At 38.8% G+C, this 15,494-nt stretch overlaps 1 long non-coding RNA gene across 1 annotated transcript in view; it reads left to right on the top strand.

The window, feature by feature from the left end:
* Positions 1-15,494, top strand: part of LOC140252687 (uncharacterized) — a 229,876-nt gene that overhangs the window by 140,048 nt on the left and 74,334 nt on the right. Inside the window, exon 4 of the long non-coding RNA XR_011903692.1 lies at positions 9,718-9,856. This is a non-coding gene — a long non-coding RNA (uncharacterized lncRNA). The remainder of the gene's footprint in view (positions 1-9,717; positions 9,857-15,494) is intronic.

Raw genomic sequence — 15,494 nt, 5'->3', positions numbered from 1 at the left:
AAATGATTCCTTCTGTGAGAAAGAAAGAAAAAAACAAAAAACAAAGAAACAAACCCGCAACAGAAAACATCCCCAAAAGCATATAGTTCTAAGCCCTTATGTTTTAAAGAACAACACTGAAGAATGTGCCATAGCTGTAACTGATACCGAAGTGCTGAGTTAGTCACCTGACGTGCTTCTTAGAACTAATTCCAATTGATTTTATTTTATTTTTTTTAGCTTTGACCGAATATTCCAATAGTTTTATTAACATTCTATGGCATTTTTCACAATATTCCCAAATATGGTTATTTGGCAAATTCATTTTCATCGTAGCAATATTAAAAACTCTGTATCCAGATAGTTTCTCAAACTTTCTTTACTCCATCAGTCATTCGGTGATAGCCAGCAGTTCTGAGAATTAGGGTTCGTCCTGTAAACCAAGTTTTAATTAAAACTTCCAACACTTGGAGGCAATGTATCTTAGGAAATATCTGGGACTCAAACATTCAGATGTTTAATTTGGATTTTGTTTTCAAATAAAAGAATCCATTCATTTGGGACTAATTTTCAAGTCTTCATATTTCCTTTGTAATGAACCTGTAATGGTGGGTTTAGTTACAGATGTAAAAACCTAACATCATAGTGCAATCATAGCATTGATAACAATATTGCATAAGTACTTAGGATTTTTTGGCAATACGTTGTTTCTGAATGTTCTGGATATCCTGACTTAGTTATTTAGCTGATGAGGGCATAAGATTCTGAGGTTTTAGCTGGATTGCCAGTTTTCACATCCAGTATCTGCTTAGAAAAGCCACTTCTGCCCATCATGAAATGTCATACTGAAATGTCAGTATTTAGATCCATTTGAAACATACAACTTAGGGTATTTCTGAAGACCAGCAGGCAAAGAGGCAATGGGTAGGGAATTTCTCGTCTCTGCAGCTGAGGCCCAAAGTTGGTAGCAAGGCTTGCCCCAGAGCTTAGGTCATTAGGCAAATGTGTTGTAATGAGGCAAGGCCAAAGCCAAAGCAGTACTAAGGGATGGCAGCTTCCCACTGACACTATGTCATGTATGTATTTAATATATTTGCTTGGAACCAGATATGTTCTCCTGCATTACTCCATTTTATTCTAGTATAATAAGCACAACACATGAAATGTTATCTATCCATTTATTTATTTATTTTAAGGAAGCTGTGTTCAGCTGCTTTGAGTGCAAGGTATATCACAGTGTCTTTTATTTTTCTGAAGTAGTTAAACCATTGTTTTTGGCAGGGCATCAGTTTAAATCGGGAAGTACTTGTTCTCAAGCTGTAGAAATTACATTGCATGTAACTAGTGGTCCTGCTGAATAAATTGCAACTCTGCTTTATGCTTCTATACCTCTCATTCTGCTACATACCACCTCCAACCCTTGCTCTGGCTGTAGAAGGATGTGGGTTGTGCTCTGATCTGGGGAGCCTGAGACCATACAGCTCTTTGAGCTGGCCATGTCCCAGTCATATGCCTCACCCTGCCAGCTGCGTGGGGCCTGCTGCAACACATCAAACCCAGCCCACTGTGCTGCAGAAGCAGCTTTGTCTCTCACAAGCTGAATGAGGAGGATGGTGAAGCAGGGTACATTTCCGCCACCAAGTTTTCTGGTTTTGCATAACTTGGGGTTTTAATGTTTTAACCCTTAGTCTGTGGGATGTGGGATTAGGCAGTGTTGGTCATGTATAAGCTAAGCAGTACTCGCGGGAGGGAACTATATCCAGTCTATGTTTTTTTCATTATGTCTTGTGCAAAGTTAAAAAGTAAACCTTTTTACAGTTACTTTACAGGATTCCACATAAAGTAGAATGGATGATGTAATACTAGTGCTTATCTTCTTAATTAAAGGAGAATTGGTTTTAAGTGATACAGATAAGGATAATAATTCCACGTCATCATTATATAAAAAGTGCAGACAACACAGCATCCTTGATGTAGGGAAAAAAAAAAAAAAAAGAGAGAGAGAGAGAGAGGAAAGGAGAAAGGGAAGAGGAAAGAGGAAAGGGAAAGCTTTCAGAGAAATTAACTATTTAATATGGACATAGATTTAATCTTATTTAAAACCATTTGGCTATCTTGCCTGTCTATTGATTAGACAGGCAAAAATGTCCTGGCTTTATTGTCTTAACTTACTCACTTAGATGCATAACTGAATAAGTTGAAAAATTACTGTGGCTGCTTGCTCCCTAGGTCTGTGTTCCATAATACCAAAATTGGCTTACGTTTGGCTGGAGGAAAATATTTTCTCAACAAATGAGTGGGCAGTCTCTCTGTCCAATACCAGGAGTCAGCCATCTGGATTTAGCATCAGGTGCCCAAAGAAAGAACAGAAAAGCTCTTTGTCCTACATAAATCTCCAGAGAAGGTTTGATCCAGATCCTCAGTCGGATGCCGCTTTGGATAGCACTGAAAGCTTACTTTCGATTGTTTATTAGTGTTGTCTGCTTTCTGGATTTGCAATGATTCTGCCATTCCGATCCTATGGTCAGGGTGTTTGTTTTCCCTTCATTTGTCAAACCAGTAATGCCAGAGGAAATGCTAGCCTTCAGTGACCACAGATGTCTTTATATCTTCACTGTCCAACTGTACAGCAGTTCAAGGAACAAAGAACCCTCTTCTCAGTCTCACTTCTTTGCCAGAGTCTTTCTATGTTTTTTTGGGAGGTACTGGCAAGATATTCAATAAGAAACTGTCAGATGAGACAAGCTTTCACTTAACACAGATCTTACCCATTCATTCAGAAGGGAGGATTTTTTTTATGTTAAGTAGAAGTGCTACTTTCAGACCAAAAGAGTCTCAGTTTAAATAGCAGTAGCAACTCCTGTCCAGGGAGTGTATACTGGGAGATTAAATACCGGATGAAGAGAATCCACTAAATCAATAAGTCTGCTGTAGCGTCTGGCCATCACTCGACAGACACTGCTGGGCCACTTGTTATAACAAAGTTCAAGCATTATAACAGATTCCTTACTTGAGACCATAATGCAACGTGGTGTTGTTTTTTTTTTTTTGTTTTGGTTTGGCTTGGTTTTTGGTGGTTTTTTCTTTTTTATTTTATTTATTTATTTATTTATTTTTAATGCTTTGTTGTTGGAAATACAATATGACATGCAGAGATGTGCATTAAAGTCTGATTGCTGGCCATTTCCAAATACATTCTAGTGAAATTACCAGTATAACTAAGGAATGCATACAGTGTCAGTTCCAATGCTGCAGGGATGCAGTATTATTCCTCAAGAGGGTGTGAATGCATTTAAAACTATATTTTATTTTGTTGGAATATTTATCGATGACATTCTTGCCATTGCAATTACAAGATGATCTAGAAATTTAATGGATTTTGCATTGATTTAATGTGCCTATGTTGCCCTGAAAATAATGCCTCCTCTTTTTTTTCCACGGAAGCCACAACAAAGAGCGCAATAACTGATTAGGCAAATTCTCAGCTACAGAGTACTGTTTTTCAGCATAGTCACCACCATTAGCTGTGTATTTTCACCACCAAAGATTAAGAGCCGGCATGCCATGCTTATAAAAATCTGCATCAGTGGAGGTAACCCACTGTTTCAAATCTGCTATGACAGCATAATTACTTGGTAGAAATCAGAAGGCACCAAATCCAGACTGTGTAATGGGTGTGGTGGGACAGTCCAGCCAAGATGGTCAAGGTTTTCCATGGTCTTCAAGATGATATGGAGCCTGGTGCTATCTTATTGCAAGAGAAGGGTTTTCTTCTTCTCTGGCCTGACTCTGGAAGTTTGAGCCATCAGCTGACTGAGTTGTGATGAGTAGTCAGAGTTAATGGTTTCACTTTCACAGGAACCTGTCACTTTCAGCCTCATATTTGTTCAGTAGATTCTGGCAAACTTGCATACAATGCTTTCTGTTCCTGTGTGAGCATTTGTGGAACCCACCTAGTACAAACTTTGTGATATTCGAGTATCGCCCCTATCATTTCTACTGCGCTGAGGCTGATATTCAGCTTCTGCCAGTTCTCATGGATGAGCTGATCAAGACTTTCATTTTGTGGTGTGTCTGCTGTGCTTGTCTTTGACATTGCTGTTGCCAATGCTGAAACACACCACCCACCACCTCACTGTGCTCCCATTTGCTTTTTGGTCTCCACGAATGTTCACCAAGCATCGATGAATGCCAGTGGGTGTTTTTTCCACACAGAGGAATTCAGTCACACACTTCTGCTTCATATGCACTTCCATGTCAGGTGCCATTCTGTCAGACTGCTCTCCTGCTGCCATCTGTCTCACACCAACAAAATGCAATGGAATATTGGTGGGAAGATTCAACCTCTAATGCTGTACCACTGACATCCACTTCTGAAGTTGCAGGCCAACATAATATAACAGGAAACATAACTTCAGAGCAGCCCTTATGTAATCAACCACAAAACGCAAAACCTTACAAATATGCTTCCTTGTGGTAAAAATAGAAAATCTTTTCTTAGAATAATCACAACCATAAATTTAGTCGTTTGAATGCTCACAAATAGCCTGAAATCTGTTTGTCTAGCTATACTAGTGGATGCATCGCTTTCAAGGACATATGAAACTACTTGCTGTGTGCACGTATGATAATTACTTTCATGTTACATAGTCTAACAGTGTTTTGCACAATGCTTATGCATATGCCACTCTTAAATGAGCACATTAACCTAATCAATCCAAAGATAAGAAATTTGTTTCCTGACCTATTCAGATTGTTTAACCATTTATTTTTTGCCTTTTGATGTGTAGCTGCATTTCAGTGTTTCTAAGCATAATTCAGTGCTGTCACAATTGAGTTTTCTCTAACTTGTTACTCAGTAGTGCAGTAAAACGCATACAGCTTATGAAATGATGGTGTTATGTAAACAGATCATAAAATGGAAACTATTCCATGTTTAGAAATGTATCATGTCATGCCACTGAAGCAGGTGAAAATGGTTTTCATCCAAGCTTTGTACTGAAAATTTGTTTTATCTATTTGAGTGAGATTTTGTGGCTTCTGTGCTTCCATTTATGAATAGTCAAGTTTTTGCTGTTGAATAAGAGAATTGCATTAATTCATCAACCAAATTCTGTTCATGTAAAACGTTGTTTGATCTCTAATCTAATGTTCCGTTTCAGGGAGTGCCCAATAGCAGGTAATCAGTGTAAGATTAAAAGTAAGAACGTTCTGTAGCAGATTGCTTCACGTGACAATTTCTCAGGAAGATCAAACATGCCAGATGTTAAACAAATATCCATTGAACTGTTTTCCTTTTGAGAACACTTAAAAGATTAAACTGCAGAAATGTTTTACATTTCCTGTAATGGCATTTGCGATGTGTAAACTAATGCTAGAATCTCAATTTGAGATGAACACCCAGAAGCAAAACTTTATTGCAGTGTGTTTCAGGTCATTGAAGGATGAAAGAGTAAGGAAGACATGCCTGCAGAAAAACTGTTCAATACAAGGCAGGCCCTATCTTGCAAGGCTGCTTCCTTCAACCTGACTTGGAAGCAGTTGAGGCAAGTGAAATCGCAGAGGAGGCATATGTTTGTTTCTTAAAGTTACTGCTGTGTGTAGCGCTGCTCTGTCCTTACTGACTTTTTCCTTTCTGAAGAGCATTTAAACTTTATGTAAGGAAGGGCTCTCCACAGTGAACTTTGAGTTGTGAAAAATACATAGCAAGGCAACACATTAGGTGTTAATTTTGAATACACCTAGCATAAATAATTAAAATTTCCTTCTCCATATAATGTAATTCCTCTGTATTCAGGATAGAAAATTAGACAGCCACTACAGGTGTAGTGATGCTCTGTAATTACTGAGAAATGTGGATTTTCCCAGGTACTTATTTCCCTGAATTCTGTCACCGTATGCCTCATTTGGAGGCTGACTGTATGTTTGCTTGACAATAACAACTATTCAAAACCATGAGCAAAGAAATACATACTCAGCTTGTCAGAAGGCACTGAATTTCATTGTGTTATATATGTTTATTTTAGAAAAGTTGCAGCATGAATTGTATTCATTTCCTATTAGTTTCTGGCTTTGACTCACTTCTGTGCTCAGAATGATTAATAAACTTCTGGGAAGATGTTAACACATTCTCCTCTTCCCACATCCCCCACTCCAAAATATACATAAATAAGCTATAAAATTGTTTCAGAGCCACAAAAAAAGGAATTTCAGGCTAATAAATTTTAAAAAATATTACCAAGAAATGTCCACAGTATATCAAAACACTTAGGAAACGTTTGTTCATGAGAAATAAGAGGGTCTCTTTTTTTAAATACGTCTCACTTTGCCCAGATGTGGTAGAGAAGGAAGATGTATATTTTAAAAGGAGAAGGGACAGCTAACCTGAAGGAGCTTAAGGGCTGCACTGGAAGCAGAGGCTGGCGCTGTTTTAGCAGGCAGTGATACCTGTGTGCTAGCTGGCCAAGTAGTCTGATCCTATGAATTATTGAATGGAATTTGGGAATGAACTGACATGGCACCTGGAACCAAAACTGACTAGGCAAGACACTGAGATAATGCCAAGAAAGTGGCAGATAAAGAGCAAAGCAAATGAAAGTTGGAACTGAGTTACGGGGAAGAAATGTCATCGATGGGACTGAGAAGCCACTCATATACAGGTTATAAATTACTACTTATTTTTCAGTCCAGAGATAGGCAGTTCTTTTCTGCTAAGTAATTAATATATGTTTGAAGCATCCTGTGCTGAGAAAGAAAAAAACAAAACAAACAAACAAACAAACAAAAAACAAACAATTAACTATAAAATATGTGAGTTTTGAGTGAGTATTCTAGTCATTTCAGGGAACAGGAGCACTACCCAGTATAACTGGCATCTATGCAGAGCTGGATAAACTAAGCAATGGAATACAGTTCCGGGCTTTGAATTCTTGTCTCAGAGAGCTGTCTCATCTAGAAAGGAAAGAATTTCAGACAGACTCCTTTTCTCAGCCTTTCCTAACAAATTATTTTCATTCTGCATGTTTGGTGGTATAACACCTGCTCCAAGCTTCCTGTGGCTCCCATTTGTACAGGGAATGGTGGGAAAATGCGGGGCCTAGGATAGATTCTCTCTCCTAAAACTAAGGGCCTGAAATAGGCATTTCAGTGTCAGCAGCAACATCTCACATGAGCCTTAGTACTTGTGTGCAAGCTTTACCTGGCAGTTCTTGAGCAGAATTAGAGACAGAATCCAGTTCTCCTGTTGAGCAAGTAATACAGCCATTGGACTGTATTTGCTGTCCTCAACCTTTCTGTGCATCTTCTTTCTTGACAAATAATGACACACAGTCCTTTTCATGAGACTCCTTTCCCTTTGAATCTCTTCCACCCAAGAAAAGGAAACAAAACTATTCTACAGTTAAAAGATGTGGGAAGAAAAAAATGTTATAACCTGTAAGTTAAATGTTAATGTATAGGACAGTTTATTAATTTTAAAAAAAGAATTTTATCATATGAATTATTTTAACATATTTTACACATCTGATGTATAAAGCTTGCTAATACTTACATGATTTTTACACATTTACAATCTTTCCAACCTATCCACCTGTAAGATATATGGCAAACAAGTGTATAGCGCACATGCCCTATGAGAATTTCTTCCAGACTAAATTTCATTTGGATACAAATTAATTCTATAATAAAATAACCCAAGAAGGTCAATTCATACAGACCATAGCTCTGACTTTTTTTCACAGGTCCTCAAAATCCACCGGTGTAGTATCTTCATTATATTATTTCATTTGAAAAGCACTGAAAATGCTTTGACAGGCAGAAGGTGGTAGGATTTTTAGGCATATTTTTCCTGATGTTACTTGTAAATTTTAAAGTCAGTGGGATCTTATCAGAAGCAGTGTAAACATGGTTATAGTCTGGCATGACTGCATACTGCTTGTCACAATTTTATGTTGTTGGAAAGTGTTTTGCCTGTGTAGAAGGGGATAATCAATCAGCCTTGCTAACCATATGCCTAAAAAAGTTGCCTAATAACAGCACATCCTTCCTTAAAACTGATCTTGCATACTTTTCAAGAGGCCTTTTCCCTGTAGCGACGTGGACACTAAGGAGGGACAGCCTTGCTTGTTGTTAAAGTTTAACAACTCAGCCCTGCCCAGTTGTTAAATTCACATACCATTTGCAACCTTTTGTAAATCATACTCTTCCTAGGAAGCCTGTTGTGTATTAGGCGAAATACAGGGAATATCGGGCTGTTACGAGGCAGGCCCTTCCCCATTTCTGGAAGGATCAGTGATGCAGTAGGCGTACACAAAGGGCATAGTTGATATAAGTGTGTGTTTGCTTTAATAAATCGCCATTTTACTGCTCACCACCTTGGTGTCACTTCAGTAATTGGCCCGGCTGCGGGCTTCTTGGGAGTCAAGGTCGTAAAGTCATTAACGATCGTAAAGCCTTCAGAAGCCCACCACATTTGCCACAGTTTCCTTGGAAGGAGACCAAGTGTGCTTTAAATTGATACTAACTTATTTGAGAATGTCTGTCATAGCTGTCACCAGAAACCAAAAATAGTTTCTTCAGACAGCAGGCTTGTTCCTTTCAAGGATTTTTGCTAAGCAGATGTGGCTTCAAGCACAGTTTGAATTTGTGTCTCACTTTCAGAGGTCAAGAATATTTCAAAACAGTTTTGACATAGACTCCTCTCTGGCTGTATCTCGTGGTTACCACTCAAAAGACAGCCAGCCTCTGTTGGGATTTAAATGGTATTAATCAGAAGAAAGAGGAACCCGTGGGCCCTTCTAAATCTCACCAATTCCTGTGCTGTGAGGGCAAAGCTGTCGCAGTTGGATTCCTGCAACTCCGGTGGCAGAGCACCCACCTGGAGTCTGTTCCCAGCTCAGCCACCAGATCTGGCAGCTGGTCTCACAGCCCTAGACTTCTGCAACAAGGCAGTAAAAATCCTGACCTTTTAATGCATATTCTTCTTTCTAATGTTGTTATTTGTAAGTATATGTATGGCAGGTTATTGATGTCTTAAAGGAGCATCAGCTGTTGAGATTGAGGTCTTTGGGGTGTTTTGCCAAATTACTGTAGCAGTGTTCTGCATAAAGCAACAAGATATTACATTTTTTGTGTCCTTACACGGACTGATAGGTTGATCACTTTCTAATCATGATCAGTCTTGTTCTGTAAGGACAGCCGTTGCACTTTTCTTTGTCAAGGAAGACTGTGAGCAAAATACAATAAGAAACCACTAGCTGTTTTTCTTTTAGACTGTTTTTCTTTTCTTTTAGCATAGTTGTGTTTGTTTATAAATGAAAATCTCTCGGAAACATGAGAATCAACCTTGATTATGTAAAAATTATCAGTCATGATTTTGCTTCTGCCTTTTACTGTAAACTACTCTAACCATAATCCATAAATCCAGTCTTCCTTTGGAAAGTCTTCACTGGTGTTAATCATGAAAATTAGAACATTCGAAGTATAAAAAGATAATGGATTGCACCTACAAATGTATTCTTCAGATCTATATGCAAACAAGCAGCTGCTCACAGAAAACTGTCTCATTGTGAACAGTGCAGTTTTAATTTGTCATCTTTGTTTTTCAGTGCCGTACCTTTAGTGTTGTTTTTAGTTCTGTGAAAAATATTTTTATTCCTTACCAGAATTCTTTGCACTTTAATGGATTATCTTTTTCCATTTAAAAACACTAAAACATTCTGTTTATTATCTCATTTCTAGTGTAACTTGGAAAATGCAGGAAGGATATTGCAACATTCTCACGTGTGTCCCTTACTCATTTTCCTGCGGAGTATTGGAAATCTGTGTCAAAATCCATCTCTTTGGCTGACCTCTGGGTAGGCTCTGTTGATGTGTTCTGGTAAGTAAAGATGAAAAATATCTATGAAATGAATGAAGCAGCAGTGAAGCAGAACTGTGAATATTTTGAGAAAGGCAATGAAACAAAGAGACTTGTTCTTTTTTGAGACCATAAGATGCCTTAATGCTGGAAGTATAATAACTTAGAGAATTTTAAATATTCTGTTTGCTTTCACTGTTTGAATTTTAAACATGTTTGTTTTTTTTTTTGTTTTTTTTTTTTTGTTTTTTTGTTTGTTTGTTTGTTTGTTTTCTTAAGAGTTCTATCAAAGAGCTGGCCCATAAATGAAGAACAAAACTAACAAAGGAATACACCTTGGCTTCTGTGATTGATGTTGCCAGCAATAAATGTAGAAAAAATCCATTAAAATTGTTATGGAGCCAAATAAATGCTCAGGATTGTTGCACTGTTTGCACTGGCTGTACATGCCATCTCAACAAAATCAATGCCTACATCAAACGTGCAGCAATTAGGCTTCAAAGAGTATTTGATTACTAAGTATTTGAAAAACCTGTGAATTTCTGTGCACTTTTATTGCTCTTCTTAGTGTGCAATTTCAATTTCTTTGCTTAGAGAGGTGAAATTTGTATGTCTTGTGGATGAATTATGGGTGAATCAGTTACTAATTCTGAATCCACATTTACACATAGAGGCTTTATTTTTTGTAAACTCTTTTTCAAACAGACTTACAGTTTTGGGTTTAATTTTTTCATTATTATTATTATTTTGTTTTGTTTTTCTGTCAGTTGAATACTGAAAGCTTTGTGTGAAATGATCATGATCAGGATGCATGTAAAATCAGAATAGTCTGGAATTCCTGACAAATATTCACGGTGTTGTGCTAATGTAATCTGTGGTGCACTCCTCGTGATACTAGATATTAGAGGAGTGATGTGACAGGTGGTATGAAGATTGTGCCTCAATTTTATTGAAGAAATATCAACACAAAGGCAGCTGATTACAGCCACAAAACCTTCAGGCTCTCTTGCAACACTTTGCTTGTCCATGAGGAGTTGTGCGTCTGCTTTTAATTCTTATGTATCACTGGGATATTTTCTGCTGCATTTCATTCCTAAATTTGATTTATTTCAATGGTGGTTAAAGGCAAGAAATGTGATACAAAGAAGCAATACAACATAAGAGAAACAGAGTTGCCTAAGTGAATGTGTACAGTGGCACTTAAGATGCCTTCCACCATCTGAGATAACTGTCCTGATCTGGCAGAGCTGTGAAACTTAGGGGGAACTTGAGGACTCTTTGAAGTAGCAGTGGAAAGTGTACAGTGTCTGAAATGGCACTGCTCAGGTAACTGAATCTCATGCTGTAAGTCCTATCAATGTGCCTTTCTACTGGCATCTTAAAACCTTTCAAGTTTTAATAGGCTTCACACTAGTTGAGAACTGAGGAATCTGAAGGACAAAAAGAATATTTTTGTCCTTTGAACAGAAATAGAGGAGAGCCTGGATGATGAAAATGTCAAAGCCTTATAGACGTTGTGCAAAAACAATTATATTTAGACACAGATTGGACATGGTGTCTTGGCTGCAAACTGAGTCAAAGATGTTCCTCAGGACTCTGGGCATGCTCAGGCAGGGTGGCAGCCTTCCCTTCCAGAATGAGAGGAGAGTGAAATACACTTAGCGTATGTGAAGTCTCTGCTTAGCAAATCCCTAGACAGTCTGCTCAGTGACAAATTCCTGTGGATAAGAAGCACTGACATTGCTACCCCTTTCATTTAGTGACCACTTATTTGAGCTGTTACAAGTGTGGAACAATCTTCAGCAGGGTTTTATATGGTAACCGTGCCTAAAGTGTAATCTAAATTTTCTACTTAATTCTGCAAGTCTTTTGTTCCTTTAGGAACAGACGGAGGTCAGGTTTCTAAAAGACATAAGCAAAAAGAAAAAAAAGAAAAAAAAAAGTTATTTGAGACAAACCCTGGTGAGTTTATCTGAAAAGGTTTTATCTGCTCCAAGAGATAGTGCATCTAGTATAGAATGACATGAGTGCTGAGTCATCCTGATGGCTTTCCAGTTCAGTACAGACTCTTATTGATGCTGTAGCACTGCTGCTGTGTAGAGTGATCTTTTGGATACCTCAAGAATTTAAGACACTTGTGAGCTGCATTCTGCAGATCCCATTTGTAACACAGGACTCTTCGTATTCAAAAAAGCTTTACACATAGTTTTTTGGCCTCAGACAGAAGCTTGCTGTTGCATTCTTTTGTACTGAATAGAAGCTTTTACAGTGTAAATGTCCTCTTATCTAATTCATAGGGTTACTTCTAGCCAGCCAAGACAGCTGCACTTAACTGTGCCATTGTTAAGAGGTAATTTTATTTCATCTTGAACATATTGAGGGTTGTTGTTTGTTTTTTTTCTTGATATTTGTCTCCCATAAGGGTAGAATGAAGCCTGGGGTCATGGTGTATGTTCCTATGCGCTTTATTTAGGTAATTCTGTGGGAAGCATTAAGGGGAGTGTTTATCTGAATGGACTGTGTCTATTTAGCACTGATTGCTTTCACTTGAAGGATGTTTCTATTCCTTTTGCTCCACTGCTACTTCTTTCCAGCCACACAAGAAACCTTCTCACTTCTGCCAGATGTGGCATCCATTGGATGCCCAGTGAGAAATTAGTTCAGTGTCTGAAGTGAGAAAAGACACTGAGTAATTCAATATTTTCCATCTAGTCTTGTGAGCTAAGCTTGCCCACCAACAAGTCAGAGCTAGTATGAAGAAGAGGGCAGAAACTTCACCCACAGACTGGTTAGGATTGGAGTCAGAGCAGGGAGATGAAGAAGCTGAACCACATCTCTGGGAAGTGTTTTGATTGAGTGTTTTAGAAGAACTCAGCTGTCTAATGGCAGCCAGAGGTTAATTAATGGCAATTGCCTCAGCTGGACTTGTCTTGGATCAGTTTTAATAGTGCATGGGTCCTTTAGTGCAAGCAGCCAAATGTGCAGCTTCTGCTGTCCTAAGAAGGAGAGCAGTTTCCCTAATGCTGTTTATTGTTGAAGTTTCCAAAGCAATTCAACACCTTCGCTTAAATGAGAAGTTACCAACAGCATCTCCTGCAGCAGCCTTTTCTTTTTCAATATTCACTGTTGCTGATAGATCTATCAGTGAGAAGCTCTGAGAAACCAGCTCAGCGTGATACAGCTGTAAATACTGCATTGCTTGTAGTTCTGTGACTATCAAAACTGAAAGATCCACAAAAATGTCAGCTTGGACAGGAGCATTGAGTCGTTCACTAAGTTTAACTGAACAATATCTCCAGGGTGGGATATACTAAAAAGGAATGTATCCATACTGAATTATTTTAGGTTGTGATAATAGAAAATAGAACCTATTCCAATTTTTTTTTCTTTATTAAATTTCTCTTATTTTACTAATTTCTAACTGTTGTTTCTGGTTGTCCTTCTCATGAAGATGAGTTACACTTTTAAAGCTTAGACTCTCAGCTCCTTTATTTGTGCTTTAGCATCTGACCTCTGTTAATAATAAGATAGGAAGTTCTTTTGGTGATGAGATGGGCCAAAAGCAGTCAAAGGTGGATCCCAAACGTATATAAAACTGTGGCAACTGCTCATGTGTGAAAACCCAGTTGTTAGTGCACTGCAGAAAATGCAAGACCTCAGTGTTAAGATATTGTGGTACCTCTCCTCTGGTTATTCCTTGCAGGAAGGTAACTGCTGAAGGGAGCCAAAGAATTAAAGGTACAATGAATGAGACACTCTCCAATCCTGTGGCCAGTCTGGCAGGACATGCTCCACAAGGCTCGAGTTTGCTAAGCCTGAGACGCTGTTACTTCAGGGTGCCTGGTTCATAGTGTCTGAGCAGAGAGGCAGCTTTGGTTATGTTTCTTTCTGTCTTGTTCACCTTTGTCCCGCGGTGTCTCACAGTAAGTAGAGAAACAGAACAGAGCTTTATTCAGAAAAACTTTGAAGTCTGTCTTTTAGGTCTGAGACATCAAATTACACTTAAATCAGATACAGATTAATTGCTCATCCTGCATACTTTCCTATTGCTTGGTTCTTAATTATGATTTGCTTCATACTTCAGAGTTAGAAAACTAAGGCTTACAGTGTTAGATTAGCTATCTGTTCTGACTAAGCACCTTTTCTGTGAAGACTTCTATCTATCTCCTTTCTTCTTATCCTGTCTGCCTGGATTATTCAACACAAATGTGACCTCAGTGACTCACTGACTCCACTTTTGGTGGAAAAATTCATAGACTTTTTAAGTCTAGGCTTTGAAAACTTATGCAACTGCCTTTACCGGCTCTGTTTAGAACTAGATTCTCAGGTTTGTATACACTTTCTCTGCCCTTTCTCTTGAGGTCTTTCTACTGGATAGGGAACAGTGTAAACAGAGAGAAAGTGTTATGCCTATTTCTATAGGCTGGTGGATAGGCCACTTGTCTAAGAGAAAGCCCTGGGCTCTGATTACTGCTCACTGGTTTGATGATAGACTTAATATTCAGTATCCAGTGCAGATGAAGTTTAAGGGACTGAGGCTGGGGAACCAAACTCCAGTCCTCATCAGCAGCTGGAGTGGATTGTGGATTTTTCGTTTTTGGCTGCTTAGGAGCAGTTCATTAGCGTTTTGGAGAGTCTTCTGTTCTTCCCTAGCCCAACCCAGCCTTCCCTAGCCCAACCCAGCCTGCCGTTTGTTGATGAGTGTGCTAGGTAGGCAGTGTAGGCTTGGATGCCCTTGGGCAAAAGATTCCAGTGTTTGCCATCTGGGTTGCTGCAAGTCAGTGAATGGTATCTGGGACAAAGTGGAATAAGTGCAAAGTGTCTCTGAACAGGATGGCGCAGTTGTCTGCTTCCTTCTGCCACCCTTGTCTTCTCATCTGTCTGTGATTCCTCAGCTGTCCTCCTCTGCAGGTGTGAAACTTTCATGACGATCATAAGGACAGTATACTGTTAAACCTCACCATCAGAAGAGACACGATGTTGTAAGTGGCCAGATTTCTATGCATGTTGTATAAATGATGGTGGATAGTGGATGTCTTGGGGTGAGGGGATCAGTGTGGCAGGCCTCACAACTTCCTCATGTCAAGAGGAAAAGAAAGTGGGAAGCCAATACTGGTATGTGATACAATAACTTCTAGTATTGCAGTAGATGAGCACAGAGGCTCACTTGGGGTCTTGAGTGGTGAGATGGCATTCATGGAAGTGACTGAATACTGATGCACCAGATCTGGACAGAAGAAAGAACAAATCTGGAGAGGAAAGCCAACAACACTCATCTGAGTCAGATGTTCCTTATCCATTTTTGAAACATGGGGTTATTTCTTTCTCTGGGTGATGAATTTAACAGCATTTCTTCTACTCCATATTTTACAGCTAGTGTTCAAGAAATCAGGAAAAGGTTATCCACCAAGGGGGTGGTCAGGAACTGGAACAGCCTCCCCAGGGAAACAGTCACAACACCTAGCTTGCCAGAGTTCAATAAACATCTGGGCAATGCTGTCAGACATAGAGTCTGATTTTTGGGTGGTTCTTCATGGAGCCAGGAGCTAGACTCAATGAACCATTTCTTCAAACTCACTTCATTCTATGATTTTATTCTATGAAAATAGAACATTCTTGGTTGAGACATATGTCCAAAGAAAAGAAAATTAAGGGCTCA

Source organism: Excalfactoria chinensis, chromosome 5 (assembly GCF_039878825.1).
Source record: "Excalfactoria chinensis isolate bCotChi1 chromosome 5, bCotChi1.hap2, whole genome shotgun sequence".
Lineage (NCBI taxonomy): Eukaryota > Metazoa > Chordata > Aves > Galliformes > Phasianidae > Excalfactoria > Excalfactoria chinensis.
This window is presented reverse-complemented; position numbering and strand designations above follow the sequence as displayed.